Genomic DNA, 16,533 nt, shown 5'->3' on the forward strand with positions numbered 1-16,533 from the left:
AGAACTCCCAGGGTCTCAACCACCAACCAAGGACTGCACATGGAGGGGTCTGATTGTTCTGGCAGCATTTGCTGTAGAGGACTGCAAATTCAATCATCAATAGGAGGAGAGGACCTCGGCCCTGTGAAGGTTCTGTGCCCCAGTGTAGGGGAATGCCAGGGCCAGAAAGTAGGAGAGGGCGGGGTGGCAGGCATGGGGATGGGGGAGGCAACAGGGGTTTGTTTTTGTTGTTTTTGTTTGTTTCTTTGTTTTTTGGAGGGGAAACTGGGAATGGAGAAATTTACATGTAAATAAAGAAAATATCTAAAAAAAAAGAAGCTTTGTCCCATATAGTCAAGTGCTGGGAATTTACACCTAGATACTGAAACATAAGGATGAAAGACTACAGGTCAATAACATTTATTGCTTTCCTTATTATAGCCACACTCTATAAACAAGTATCTGCATCATTTTTCAGACATGAATTTAATGATGAAGTTCACCTATACATACAATTATGGAAAATGTATTGTTTGTCTTGGGGATGAAGTAAACTGTGAGGCATGTTTGTGTGATCTTGTTTTATACCACTCAAGTATATGTTAAAACATCATAGAATTTTGCTTCTAAGCAATGTGAGGATTAATCTTAGCAGATCTTTATCCAACTACAAACATTTTATTTTTTTAACATACTAATAAAATGGATGATAGAAGATTTAATTGTGTTGTTTAAACAAATAGAGAACTACGAAAGGAAATCTGAGCAAGAGGTGACACCTAAATACAGGTGTCAGGGTCATGCCTGCATCCTGCAGGGAACTTTGGACTTCTCTTCCCTCACTCATAGGGTGTTTTGGGGTACTCCTATTGACTTCTAACTACCAGGATCCACTTCTCTGTTTAGGCTTTTCTTCCTCCATAAATCCAGAGACTCACTCTGATGGCACAGGGCAGGTAGGAACATCAGAAAATAATGTCTCCTTCTCCCTCCATCCTCATGACTCTCCAGTGACTCCTAGACATGGAATAGACATGAATGCTCTCCCTCGGCTCTTCAGGTGGGGAGTTGATAATTCCCCAAAAGGTTTTATATGATATCTGAGTTTCCTAATTTCCTCAATCCATAGATGTCCATGGATGAAAATCACCCCAGGTGGATCTCCTTTTCCCTGTTTCTCTGTTTCTCTAGATATCTGTGAGTTTGTTTATCAGTATCCATTTCTGACAGAACCAAAGTTGATAGCACGGATTTAATGTCTGCTCTCAAGCCAAAGTGAAGAAAACAGGGACAGAGAGCCTTGCACTGATATGATCCTGGGCTTCCCTTCAGGGAGAAGAGAGATAAAAGGCCTTTATTCTTTATTCTAAAGAAGTGACAAACCAGTTTCCCCTTCTGAGAAAAAGCAAGCAAGCAAACCAAAAAATTACTCGAGAAACTAGAAATCAAGGAGACAGACATCTGGAAAAATTGCAATCCCCACTGGATCTGCGAGTTATGTGAGGGTGAACACAAAATATCTATGAAATTAAATAACAGATCCTCACTTCACCATTAACTAGTGGAAGTTTTGTGAAATGTGTAACAAGTCATTGTTACCCAAGGAGAGTCAAACAAGCAACAACAACGTGAAAAAATCCACAGAACCAGAAGGTTATCCATGATTGCAGATAAACACAGGGATAAAACTTATAATGGAAGGAGGAACATCTTGACTAGGAATAAATAGTTTAAAAAACTGGTCATCACCAAGATATGACATATAAGGTAACTGGACAAAAAGCCAAATGTAGGTTAAACGTTTAGACAAAGCCCACAGCCTTACTGTGTGGGGAAATTCACAGCGAAGGGGATACACAAATGGACTACAGAGCGAGTCAAAAGAGCAACTAATGGACCAGGCCATCAAACCTATGTGAATAGAAATTCACGGGAGGGAGGAGGGCGTGCAATTTTCATAGAGTGTGTGGCAGAAATCTGACTGGGTGATAAAATACTGCAGGAGAGAAGATGACCGAAGCAATGAAGATACGTACATAACGCAGAAGCTGGAGGACATGAGTGTGGATCCCCTAGTTCTCCGCTCAGGAGGGCGCTGTCAAAACTTGGCAAACCAAAGCCTCTGGCCTGGAATCCCACGTGGCCCCTGTTCGCAGGGCTGTGGATGTTGTGTGCAGCCATTCCTGCTCAAGGCCAAACTCATCCTTTAATTAGGTCCTTCTCTCCGAGGAAGCGACCAGCTGGGTGTGGCTTTGGGCTGAACATTTCTTCTCCTACCCAGCCCTTTCTCTTCCTCAACCCCTTATAACGCACACCTGCATTACTCCTTTCTCCTTCACAGACGCCTCCTCCACGAGACATTTGGCAATGTCATGCTGTCTTCATGTGCCCTTTGGAGGAGGCCTGACCAATGTAGAAAGTTAAAAATGACACAGCACCACATAAGGACTGTATCAGCAACAATGGAGGCCAACTGCAGGAGAATATCTCCCTCGAAGGACTGAAAAATAACAAACAGTTGGACCTAGATAATTCTTTGTTAAACTATTGTTCAAGATTAAGGGTTAAATAAAGATATTTTTAGGTCTAAACCTTGAATGTATTTACGACTTAGAAGCTCTCAAGCAGGAATGTCAACACCCCCCCCCCCCAAAAAAAAAGACAAACGGAACGTAGGAGGCAAGGCCGAGTATGGGGAAAACAGTACACGGGGTTAAAACACTTGAAGATAAAAGTTCAGGTTTGTAAACAAAGTGGGGCCTGAGATTAGGCTATAACATCATCATCGTATGAGCTATGGACATGCTTAGTGGCTGAAGGGCCTGCTGTGCAAGTGTGGGCACCTGAATTTGGATCTCTAGAACACAAAAAAGCCAAGTATGACTCTACATTGTGCAATCCCAGCTCTGGGTGGAACCCAGGGGCTCAGCAGAAATGGCACGGGGTTCAGAAAGGATGATGGTACACCAATATGACAGAGAAAGAAAGAGATGCCTACTATTAATCAGAAATAGATGCTGAAAAACAAACTCAAGGGTGCTTAGAGTAGGGGAGGGAAGGAGAGATAGGGGAGAGGTAGAGTAAGGCAGAGAAGGAGGAGGAGACAGGGAACTAAGGAGGAACCTAATGATTTAAACAAAGGCCTTTCCCCACTGAATTTATATATTTAACAGCTTTATATGTAATATTTATATATATGAACCTTAAGTGTTTTTCTTCAATTAAAAATATATAAAGAATTTAAAAATAAAGGCTTCAATATTTGAAAAAGTACAGATTACATTATTCTGGGGCATGATAATGATATCAAATACATATAAATAAACTTATATATTTCAAACTTGAGCGTAAAATGTTGAAAACGTAAGGCCAGAGAATTTAAATGTTTAATCTCTAAGTCATTAAATAAGTAAATTAACACACTCAGCCCATCTAGTATAAAACAGAAAAAGAAAGTACAAAAAATAACAAAAGCAGGAAATATAGAAAACTGAAGTTAGAATTTGAAAAAGAAGTTTAATGCAAGCACAGAGAGCCAGTAGATAGCTAACTTACAGTGTCTGATTGGGTTAAAAACTGAAATCACATTATTTAAAAAAAAAAAAACACTAAAATATGCACTTATGGGTCTGGTAAAAGAAAGAGGATACAAACCACACTTACCGGGATAGAGAACATCATTTAAGTACATATCCTAATAATAACTGGTACAAAGCTCATAGTAGCAATGAGAGCAATGATACCAGGAAGCCAGTCATCCTGACCTGATTACACTCAGCAGCTGCTGAACCTCCAGGCCCGAATGTCCAGAACTGCAAGGAGAACTTCGCAAGCCATGGTTACATTAGGAGTTAGCTTTACCTAGCATGGTCACTGGCCCAGCCAGTGAACTCTAGTGGAACAGATAACTGTGACAGCCCAGTTGACTGAGTTGGAAGCTTCATACAAGCATTGTTTCTGACAGTTACCAAACAGTGTGCTCTTTTGTTTCTCACACTGAGACTTTACATTGAAATCAGTGACTAGAGCGACAGAGGCGTCTCAAAGATATTAATGAATCATTTTACATAAAAAGCAACCTCTGAAAAGAAGACATGGAATTTGGAAACGGATGGTGATGGTGGTGATGATCATGATGGTGATGATGCTAATGGTGATGACAGCAGTGATGATAGTAATATATAAAACCTCCTTCCTACATCCCACTACTAAGGCACTGAAGATAACCATTTAAGTAAGTACAAGATACAAAACTACTCATGGAAATTAGAGACTATCTACAAATGAGCTGCCATCGCAGTCATGGGGGATGCTATTAACTAAGGTTCTGGGAAATGTAAGGGTAGGCTGGACTAAATCAGAAGAAAGAAAAACAAGAATCCAGATCTACAGCAGATTAGAAGCCAATAGAAGAAAATCATGCTGAGAAGGTTGGAAACTGAGGAGGCAGAGCAAGGAGGAGGGAGACATTCCACACGCAGGCACCTACTGCGCTGTCTGATCAGAGCGCAGAACTCCAGCTACCTGCACTGTCTCTCCCTCAATGACAAGCTTTTCACTTCCCCTCAGTCTCCTCAGTGAGGTCTCTCCAAACTAGCCCTTCAGCCCTCCCCAGTACCTCCCTGCTTTGTTCCTGCCCTGAAGCAAGTATCTCCAACTGCCTCCACAACGAGTGATTGTTGAATAGGTGAATAGAGTTCTTCAGGTGGCTTCCTCTACATTTGACATGTTTGTAATGAAGACTTTAGACCAGAGAGATGGAACCATGGCTAAAGTACTTGCTGCCCAAGTATGAGGAGCAGAAGTCATATCCCTAGAACCTGTGTAACTCTAGGGTGGATGTAGAGGCTTACTTATAATTCCAACCTCAAGACAGAGAAAGGAGATCTCAGAATAAGATGACTAGTGAGAGCAGCCACATCAGTAAGCTCTGGGTTTGATTGAGAGAACTGGCCTTAAAGAATAAGGTAGAAGAACGCACAAGAAGGATTCCAGATGTCAACCTCAGGTCCTCCCACAAGCACCTGCACCTATTCATGTCTCCATGTACATGCCAACATGTCTACACACATGCACGAACACTACTGATGAAACTTCTTTTAATAGACAAGCAGTGTCCAAGTCTGTGACTCCAGATCAGAGTTTGTGCAGATGGAGTATCAATAATAATGATTAGCCATCTTATGTTTTCATAGCTGTCTAATTACTTACAATAGACTTATGCTGCTTTTGTAATTCCAATAAAGGTGAAATCATGCCCCTCCCAATGAAGCACATGTCCAGCTCATATTTCAGTAAATTCTATTATCATTTTAAGAGAATTAATAGCAGCTATTCTATTCCAGAATTAGCAAAAACTGTCAGACCTGTGTTATAGCATGTGAAGGATATACAAGAGAGCATCTAAGATAATCTAGGCCAAAAGACCTTATAATGAAACCCCTCATAGAACACTAAATTACTCCATGGATAATGTTCTGAGGCTTTTCTTGGGGTTTGGTGTCAATTCTGGGAAGAAAGAAATACCTGACATTATGAGGAGGCATCTTAACTCATCTTTTTGGTCTCTTTCGATCATCCTTCATGTCTGTGGATGGCTTAGGGCTTCAGATGTATTTTCTATTTGGGGGGATCTTGAAAAGTAGCTCAGGTTGGCTTCAAACTCACCATTCCCCTGCCTTAGCCTCCTGGGTGTTGGGAACACAGGTGTGCACCACCACCCCTCGACCAGATGTGTTTGTAGTAGGGAGATTTAGAGGCCTGCAGTGAAGGGTGAAGGAAGTGAGACTGACTGACACATCCTGAGAGCAGTTTCCCCTCAGCTCCAGCCCAGCAGCCTTGTTAAAAACAGGACCAAAGCATTCATTGTGCATTTGGACTGCAAGATCTTATGCTTATAAAATGAATCTACTAAAGAAAGAATAGCTATAGAACACTAGTTAAATCTAAAGATCAAAACGTTAATCTGTCTATAACACACCAAGACAGAAAAAAAAGTCACATCAAGCTTTTCTATTGAAAGAACAAAATTTGAACTAGAAAACCTTTCTTAAGCACACAATAATGTTAGTCTGTTGACTATGGCACTTTCAAAAACAGATAAACTAGGAAGAAGATTTGGATGTGGACAGAGGCGATAAAGCACATTCCCTGAGTAGCAATGTGTAAATGTGTAGCACTGAACTGGGGTCCAGTTCACACATGTATGTGCACACACACATAGATGCACACACATGTATATAGACATGCACACATGTGTATACACACATGTACACAAACTTATGAGCACATGCATACACATACATACACACATGCACACACACATATTCATACACACAAGAATGCATTTTTTAATGCATCATCCTATTGTGGAGTTGCTTAAGGCTGAAGCTGCAGGTAAAATTACTGAAGCAGTTTCCATTCAATGTTTCTACACAGTCCATGATTGTCTTTAAATCTCAAAATTGTTCGTTGGCCTTATGATAGATAGGAGGAAGTCATAAGGTTGGGATTCCTTCTATGTGGGTTTTGCAGCAGATTTTTGGTTAGACAGAATAAAAAGGAAATTATAGATTCTTACTGGTGTGTGTGTGTCTGTGTGTGTGTGCTTGTGTGTGCACGCACACGCACAGGTATGGATGTATATATGTAGAGTCAGAGTACATGTTCATGTGTTAATCTGTGGCTTCATCTTGTTTGAAACAGGGTCTCCTGTTGTTTGCAGCTGAGTGTGCCTAGCTGGCCCCAAGCTTGTGATAACTCTGTCTCTATCTCCCTCCTCAGAGTAGGAGAACTGAGAAGAAAGACACGAGCTGTCGCTCAGGGAGATCTGAACTCAGGCCTCGCACTTGCACAGTAAGTGCATTAACCCCCGTGTTGTCTCCTGGTTCTCCACACTCTCTTGATTTCTACCCAGTGTTCCAAATCCACTGACTCCTTTGTGGGTAGGTAGTTTGTCAAGAAGCCCTTCCCTTGCCTGTCTCATGCACACAGCAGGAAAGTGCTCATCTTTATTCTGCTGTGTCTGAAAAAGAACAGAAAATATGCTCCTCATATTTTAAGAAATCCATGCAGACATCCCTGCAAATCCTGTCCCCACAGCCCTTTGCTCTTGCTTGCTTCAGGATCTTAACTCTCCATGCTTCACTTTCATACCCTGTGGGCTGGCTGGGCCTTTGAGGCTGCCTGGGCCTCAGTCCTCAGGGGCAGCATGGCGTTTTGTGGAACTGGTGCTTTTCAGTTCTAGATTCTGAATCAAAGTATGTTTGTGAACTTGAGCTTGCTAATGCTGCCATGTAGCAAGAAGGATATAGGACATGATTTAAAGCAATTGCTGTAGTATTTGGGGCCACATGTAACTTTGCACTAAAGCCGCCTCATGGTAAGCAGGAGGAGGCTGATTAATACCACTCTCCAGGATTGGTGGGAAACTCCTGTCATCAGGGTCCAGGCCGGAAGCCACAGCCCCTCACCACTAGTGGTGTATAAAGAGCCTTTCATGTCGGCAAGCTTCTGAAGCATGCACTCTGGCTGCTCTCCAGTGATATAGGCAGCACAATGTCAAAACCAGATGTGCACTGGAGCCGTTTCCTCACAGTGAGGTCTTACCCTCCACCCTCTCCCTCTTCACATTGTTGTCCTGTGCTCACTTATCCTGCAGCCGGGATGTGAATAGCACACATGGCAGTGAGTGTGTCCTCTAGGAACTTCAGATTTCCTCACTTTTGTTCCCTGACTAGACACACCAAACTCCATGTATCTTAAACACATCTCTCAAGTTCTCATGCATCTCTCTTGGTCTGTCTGAGCTCCCTTCAATGTATCACCCTCTGGTAAATATGAGCCTCAAGTCCAGGATTTTGGATTTTGGGTTATTATTTTTAACTTTTTAACTTAGCTGACAATACACACTTGTCTTGTTACCAAACCTGAGCCTGTAAAAGTGTACACACACACACACACACACACACACACACACACACACACACACTTATACACATAAGACATAGACATACACACAGACACACATGCACGCATGCTTTACAGAAATTTTGTAAGTCTGGCACTATTACTATTAGGGTCTCCAGTTTTACAAATGAAAAAAAAAACAGCATATTCCCTGTCCTGGGGAACAAACGTGGTAGAGATGGAGTCAGTTTCAAGATCTGGCCTCATGACCAGGCATGGTGGCATAGTCATGAAATTCTAGAATTTAAGGATGAAGCTAGAAGATTAGGAGTTCAGGGCCAACCTCAGCTATCTAATGAGTTCAAGACCATCCTGGGCTACATAAGATCCTATCTTTAAAAAACAAACAAAAAAACCACAATAAAATCATAGAAAGGAAGGAGAGGATGAGGAAGGGAGGGGAGGAAGGAGGGGAAGAGGAAGGGAAGGAGGAAAGAAAGTCATTGCAGAGACTTGCTCTTCACATCTGATCTAGTCTTCTTGGCTCTACCATTGACTCCAGCAGGCAAATATTGCCCACTGAATGCCATTCCACAGTCTGAGCCCTAGATGAAGCTATTCTCATCTCATCTGGCCTGAGTAAACATCATCTGCTCACAGCAGACGTCCCAATCTTCTGCTGAATAAGCCATCCATCCCATGTGTGCCAGAACTGTTATTTTAAATCTGCCCCATACAGCAAGTGATTTACTGGTTTCTTTTGCTCTATTTTCTTCATACATTTACCAAAATGAGAAACTAGCTGGTGCATCTACTGGCTTGTGCGCTGTCAGTTTTTTCCAACTGTCATGGAAACTTAGTGGAGACAGGGGTATTGTCTGTTCCTTTTCTATGTCTTGAGTCTCTAGATTATATTAAGACTCCAAATATGTATTAAATAAATGAATGCGAGCATGAATGAGTGCATGCATGAATGAGTGCATGCATGAATGAGTGCATGCATGAGTGAGTGCATGCATGAATGAGTGCAAGTTCTGTTACTAAAAAACAGTCACTGATATGAATTAATCAATGGAATCTCAGTTTTCTGATAAAAATGGATAAAATCATTTTTATGATGGAGAATTCCCGAGACTATTTGAATCATTAAAGCAGGGATCAGAATTTTTCATAACTATGTAAAAACAATGCTATTCATAATTAGTATACTATCATTTGTTCATACCACCCTCCCCACATGCTATATGTGTTGATGTTTTAGTCACTTGTTGGGAGTTTTATTGAATGCTACTGGGTCCAGGATTGAATAATCTAATGATAAAGGCTTAATTGAATGGGCTATTAGAAGAAGAGATCTCCCGGGGAGAACCATCGAGGTTACACACTTGAAGGGTGATTGTTATCCTTGTTCTCTCTCTCTCAATCTCTCTCTCCCTCTCCCTCTCCCCTCCCCCTCTCTCTCCCTCTCCCCTCCCCCTCTCTCTGTCCCCCTCTCCCTCTCCCTCTCTCCCTCTCTCTCTCTCTCCCTCTCTCTCTCCCCCTCCCTCTCCCTCTCTCTCTTCCTCCTCTTCCTCCTCCTCCTCTTTCTTCTTCTTCGTCCTACTCTTCTCCCTTCCTTCCTCCCTTTTTACTTCCTCCCCTCCCCTTCCTTCCATGAGGGGAGAAGTTCTATTCCACCGTGTCCATACCCTCCGCCATGAGTAGAAGCCCGCTTTGACCTTAATTGAAACCATCAATCATAACTCATCATCCTTCCTTTAAGCTACTTTTCTCCCATGTCTTGTCATAGTTATTAAAAACTATCACAGTAGTTAGTGTGACACATCTAGCCTGGGTTTATTAGTAACTTGTTATGTGTGACATATATTTCTACATCAACCCAAAGAACTCCATACATTCTCAATTTTAAGATCCAACATATCAAGATATTATCTAAGATATTGTATACCTGCCGTCTTCAATATCCCCATAAGTGCTCATACACAGATATATACACACATACTTAATATAGCCACATATTTATTAATATTTGTTTACTTGGGCCCAAAATTTATCATGCCAATGGCTTGACCACTGAAATGTACACTTAGCAAGATGTCTACAAGATAGAACAGCAAGAAACAGAGATCTGATTATTTACTTGAGATTCCTATAGTAAAGTCGTTGTCATCATTATCATCATCACCACCACCACCATCAAGCCAGTATACCTGAGGAATATTGGGGAAACTAAATAATACAATGTAAAATACTGAGCCCAAAATTTGATTTCACCTAAGCATGTCTGAGAATTTACTTGGGGTTTCTACTGAACACACTACTGATGCTACCTGTGCACCACGGGAAAGTCACAGTAGCCCATCAATTATAATTTTGGAGTCTACAACAGCCCTATATCCATAGTTTTAAAGTATTACTTTCATATGTTGTCCCATTAGTGTTTTGATAAAATATAGGCACCAGAGGGATGGTAGTCAAAATATTGAATCACTATATTGACTAGAGATGAATGATTAAGCTCTCTATCTAAGTAACCACCACTGACACAGGACATGTGGAAAGATGCCAAGAATCCTTCTTGACTGCATCAAAAACAAAACAAAACAAAACAAACAAAAAGTCTTCTAGTCTGAAAACCTAACTGGGAGATGTCAAACCTCTTTGGAGGTCAACTTCATTCTTGAAAATTCATTTCTCAGGAAATAAAGTCATCATCACCCCTTGGGATTGTGTTAATAACCTAAGCACAGGTCAAAGTGACCAAGTCTAGGAACTGTTACTCTTACATTTTAAATTGAGCACTTAAGTAAGCTTTGAGAACTCAATTACAGATTACTTACCATCACCGTTTTGTGTTTGTTTAAAGATGAAACACTAAATATGTGTTGTATTGAGGAGAACACACAGCAGAAGGGACTGTTTCATAAGAATTTCAGGAGTAGTCAATTAAACTGCATAGCAGCACATAACCGCTGCTTCTGTTGCCCTACCCAGAGTTTGCAATGACTCCTTGTTACTTCTTTACTGATATTCTAAAGTTAAAAACAAAACAAAACAAAACAAGCAGCAAAAAGTCTTCTCAGTTTAAAAGTTTATGGTGTAACAGAGCACCCCGTCCTCTGGTTGAAATATTAAGACAATTTGCCTTCATTTCTAGTGTTAGCTGTGGCATAGATAGGTATTATCAACTGAAAATGGTAACATTTTGCAAATCTTGCTTTCAATGTTTTCACATTGAATGGCATTTTAAAATTGTTGAATACTAAATTTTTAAGTTCCAATTTTACAGTTTATATTTTAAAGACAATAAAATGCATGAAAAGTCTATTTATAAGAAAACTTACCCTAAAAATTATAACTAGCAAAGATTTTAATTGTTTTACTATTTCTCCTTTCATACCCGTATCTATTTTAATCATCTGTACACATGAATCATTTGTAATAATCAGCTATTGAACTCTAGGCTAATGCATTTTAAATGCAAATTTACCTACACTTCAAAGATTTCCTAGCCCTGAAAAAGTATTTCTAAGGATGAGGAAAACATAATACCCCAGAAAGACAAAAATCTACAGTGGCAACTGATAAATACAGAACACCAACGGCACATAACTAAGCCAGAACTTGACAACTGCCAAACTTACCTAGAGCCTTATCTTATTTAAGGGTTCGCTAAGTCTACAGGATAGAGCTAAAAGGCTATGCTTTCTTGTGTGTCTGTGGCACACATTCAGAAATACTAGATTGGTTTATGTAGAACTGTGAACTTGGAAATACTTTGGATAATGGAGAAAGTCAAGAAGTGCTCACTGTCCCTAATTTACATCAGAGATTGTGTAAAGAAATATTAGCCACCGTATGTGAAAGTCAGGAACGAGGAACAAAATGGTGCAGTTTTGTAGCCAATCCCTTCACCAGAACATGACCTCCACAGGAAAAGCAAGTAGTGGTGAGTGATGCTTTGGCCACTAAGATCAAAAAGGATGGTTGACCAAGCACTGCCAGAAACTAACAATTGTAAGACAGTATGTAGTCCAATGAGGCCGGAATCCTTTTAATTAGCAGCATAATGGTCTGCTGATATAATATAATGGCTACACTGAAAAATAGAATATCAGCAGACCATTACGCTGCCATTTAGATCACAGATGCATAAACACTATTAAATTTATTTCAGACGCAAAGGTAAAACCTCCCAACTAACCGAGACAGATGCAAGGTTTGAGAATAGACTCATGGTTCATATGGAGTCTTCCATGCTACGTACCGCTCTTCATAGGTTTTTCTCCAGCTTTGTTCCCACACTCACTGAAGAGAGCATGGAAGGAAAGGAATGTAGTTGTATAATCCATCAGTAAATCAGTCACTGTCTCATAGTTTTGTCAGTATGGATTAAGACAATCAAGATAGTTAATGTCACTGGTAATTTTAGAGAAGCTTAGGTACTATCTGCAAAACTACGTCATACACAGGCTCAAGTCTCTCTCTCATATATATGTTCATACTCTCTTTTAATATTCTACTTTTCAATGTGGCTATTACATCATACATGTGATATATATATATATATATATATATAAATCAAGACAATTATATCCAGAAAGTACAATTGATATAGACACTAAAAACATTAATTAAGATTGTTTTAGAAACTTGAAAATCAAGTACAATCACTCTGGAAATCAATCTGGCAGTTCCTTAGAAAATTGTAAATGGCTCTACCTGAAGACCCAGCTATACCACTCTTGGGCATATACCCAAAAGATACTCCACCATACCACAAGGACATGTGCTTCACTATGTTCATAGAAGCCTTATTTATGATATCCAGAAGCTGGAAACAATCCAGATGCCCCTCAACCAAAGAATGGATACAGAAAATGTGGTACATTTACACAATGGAATACTATTCAGCTATTAAAAAACGAGGGCATCATGAATTTTGCAGGAAAATGGATGGAACTAGAAAATATCATCCTGTGTGAGGTAACTGAGACCCAATAGGATATGCATGGTAAGACTCACTGATAAATGGATATTAGCCAAAAGTTCAGAATACCCATGATACAACTCACAGACCATAGGAAGCTTAACAAGGAGGAAGGCCCACGTACGGATACCTGAAACCCACTTAGAAGGGGAACAAAATAATCATGGGAGGCAGAAGGTGTAGGAAACTGGGTGGGAGAGGAGAGGGGAGGGGGAGGGGAAAAGGGGCAGGATCAAGAGAGAGAGACAGGAGGGATGCCCAGAGGGCCAGGAGAATGAATCAAAATATGCAGCAGTGGGAGTTTGGGTACAGGGCAGGGGGAACCTCTAGAAAGTCCCAGACACCAGGCATGTGAAAGGCTCCCAGAACTCAATGGAGATGACATTAGGTGAAATGCCCAACAGAAATTGAACCAGAAGAGACCACCTTCAGTAGATAGACATGCTGCCACCCACCCTCTAAGTTCAGGCAGAGGGTCACACACCCATCTCAAAATTTTTAAACCAGAATTTTTTCTGTCTAAAGGAAATGTTGGGACAAAAATGGAGCAGAGACTGAAAAAAAGGCCACTTAGTGACCAGCCCAACTTGGGATCCATCCATCCCGTGCATATACACAAATCCTGACACTATTACCGAGGCCATATTATATGTGCAGATAGGAGCCCGGTATGTCTCTTCTCTGAAAGGCTCAACAATATCAACTAATATGAACTCTTCAGAGCTCCCAGAGACTAAGCCAAAAACCAAGGAACATACATGGGCTGGCTCATGGCCCTGGGCACATGTGTAGCAGAGGACTGACTTGTATGTCCTCAGTGGGAAAGGATATGCTTATTCCTGTGGAAACTTGATGCCCAGAGAAAGGGGATGCTGGATGGGGTGAGGTAGAGATGGGAGGGAGGGTGAGGTAGCACCTTATTCAGAGGTAGGGGGTGAATGAAGATGGGGTGAAGAACTCCGGAAGGGGGAATAGGGAGAGGGGGCAACTTTTGGAATGTAATAAATAAAATAATTTAATAAAGATTTTAAAAAAAGAAAATCTATGATTGAAAAAATGACATAATTAAAAATCATTTAATGGGTTTAATGGCAAATTATACAGATCTGAAGAAAGAAATAGATAGTGAGATATTGGTCAAAAAGAAACATCAAGCAGCAGTTATGGAGACTGCATGGTCCATGCTCTGTCCTCTGCAGACATGTTATGTTTGTTGGGTTGGTGTTCTTGTGGGACTACTGACAGTGGAAGTTGGGATGTCTCTGACTCCTTTGCCTGCTATGGGGACCCCTTTCCTCCTACTGGGTGCCTCATCTGTCCTTGGTGTGAGGGTTTGTGTCTGGACTTGTATCTTGCTGCACTGTGTTCTCTTGCTGTCTCTGAGAGGCCTGCTCTTTTCTGTGGGGAGAGGGAAGGTGGAGGGGAACTGGGAGGAGGGAAGAGTGGGGAAGAAGCAGTTGGAATGTATTGTATGAAAGAAAAATAAATTTGAAAAATGAAAACATTACAAATAAAGAACCCTGAGACCAAATGTAAACAATGGGGTCAACTCAAATCCACAACACACATACAGCTGAACTATTAAGAAAGCAAGGCACAATGAGGTATAATTAGTATGAAAAATGATTAATAGGGCTGGGCAGTAGTGGTTCATGCCTTTAATCCCAGCATTTGGGAGGCAGAGGCAGGCCAGCCTGGTCTACAAAGTGAGTTCCAAGACATCCAGGGCTATACAGAGAAACCCTGTCTTGAAAAACCAAAACCAACCAACCAAACAAACAAACAAAAAGATTAATAGAAATACTTTTAAAATGTTGAATGACAGCAAGATAATTTAAAGAATCAGGCAGTATAAGAATATCTCCAATTTTATCTGTGGAATTACTAGTGGAAAAGTTCATTTCCAGGAAAAAGATGGTTCAGAAATGACTGTGAGTTAAAGCTATTGCAGACAGAAATAACTCTTGAATGATGTCATTGTCACAGTGTATGCAGGGAGTAATGTATATGATTGCATAATGCTGCAATGAGAATTAACACTGAGGTACTTAAATCATGTAAGTCTGCCAACAGCATGTAATTCATGGATATGCAAAGGCAGCTGAGGTATACAAGGCTCTCACATTCCTCTTGAAAGGACAGAGTACTAATGCACATCATATTCTGGTTAGATCATAGATGCATCCTTTATCCTCCATCAGTATTAAAGTATGAAAGAATTTTAAAAAGTAAGGTAATGAGAAAGGAGACAACACAATAATAACAATGCTCAATCCAAAAGAATAAAAGTTAAAATGAAAGTGGAAAATCAACAGACTATATGATTACTATATGATTAATCATCTAGTCTACATAGGCTAGATGATTACACTAAACATAAAAGGACTAAACACTCCACAAAATAAAACCCAAATATCATCAAAGTTATAAAAACAAATTTATTAACCTCTGGCTTGTAAAGAGGCACTTTTAAATTATAAGAATAAAGAAAAATCAAAGACAAAAGAGTGGAGAATCAGAGGACACGCAGGCCCTGACTAACAATGCCTGATTTACAGATTTTATTAATGGTCAGCGTAGAACCAAAGTCAACAATCAACAAACACAAACAAGGATAGCACCATGTCAGGGATATAATATAATGATCACATTTCTGTGGGGTAGAGTTTTAATTCTAAATGTATAATCATACTAAGTAATTATCAGATATTTTCACTATTATCCTCATTTTTTTGGACTTTTTTTTTCTTGATACAGATCCATGGAAATTTTAAGACCCTATGTAGTATGAATCTATGTCTGTACTGAAATCTTTAAATGGACACAGACCATTATGAGAGCCTGTTCTATAAGGATCAGCTATTTCCTCCCAACTGTAAAGATAGGACTTAAAAGTATAACATTACAATATTAGCATAATTTTATAGTCATTATTTTTAATACTAATTAAAAATTAATATAAATGTTTTGATATTTAACCTCATAAAAATGAAATTTCATACTGTTTAATACAATATATGAATAAATGAAAAAAACTAAAAGGGAATCAGATGTGTCCTCATCTATGAGGCAGTTTTTAAATATTGAATACCTGATATAAATGGGAAAGCTAGGACAAATACAGAATATTTACATGATATGGTTAGGGACTTTCTAATTGATATATGTGGAGACTATACTTAGTAACTGCATAATCATCCATTTCATAGGTATGGGCAACATTAGATTAGCAAAACTTAACAAATTTTAAGCCTCAAAATCTTGTATAGTAAGTTGGCAAGCACATTAGAATACCTTCATGCTTACTGACAAACTAAACAATTGTAACATGGGCTTGTAAACAATAAACTGGTCCCAAAACTTAAAATTGACATTATTTTTAACTGATAAAGAAACATTAACCTTCAAAATATATGTGATGCAAGAATCCAGCCTCACACCAGGTTTGGGTAAGAAGTAGAAAGATTAGGGAAGCAATGAATGAAATAGAGACAAAAAGAAACCCTCAGCATTAGCTGAAGAGTTTATTTTTTCAAAAGGTCGACCAAGTTGATAAACCTCTAGACCAAGAAACCAAACAGAGAGAGAGAGAGAGAGAGAGAGAGAGAGAGAGAGAGAGAGAGAGAGAGAGAGAGAGGGAGAGAGGGAGGGACAGA

The 16,533-nt window shown here is 39.9% G+C and overlaps 1 protein-coding gene across 3 annotated transcripts in view; it reads right to left on the minus strand.

Annotated features, from left to right (window-relative positions):
- The window catches only part of Pde7b (phosphodiesterase 7B), a 353,839-nt gene that overhangs the window by 322,833 nt on the left and 14,473 nt on the right, over nucleotides 1-16,533 (minus strand). The gene's annotated exons all lie outside the window — the stretch shown is intronic.

Source organism: Mastomys coucha, unplaced genomic scaffold (assembly GCF_008632895.1).
Source record: "Mastomys coucha isolate ucsf_1 unplaced genomic scaffold, UCSF_Mcou_1 pScaffold2, whole genome shotgun sequence".
NCBI classification, from domain to species: Eukaryota; Metazoa; Chordata; class Mammalia; order Rodentia; family Muridae; genus Mastomys; species Mastomys coucha.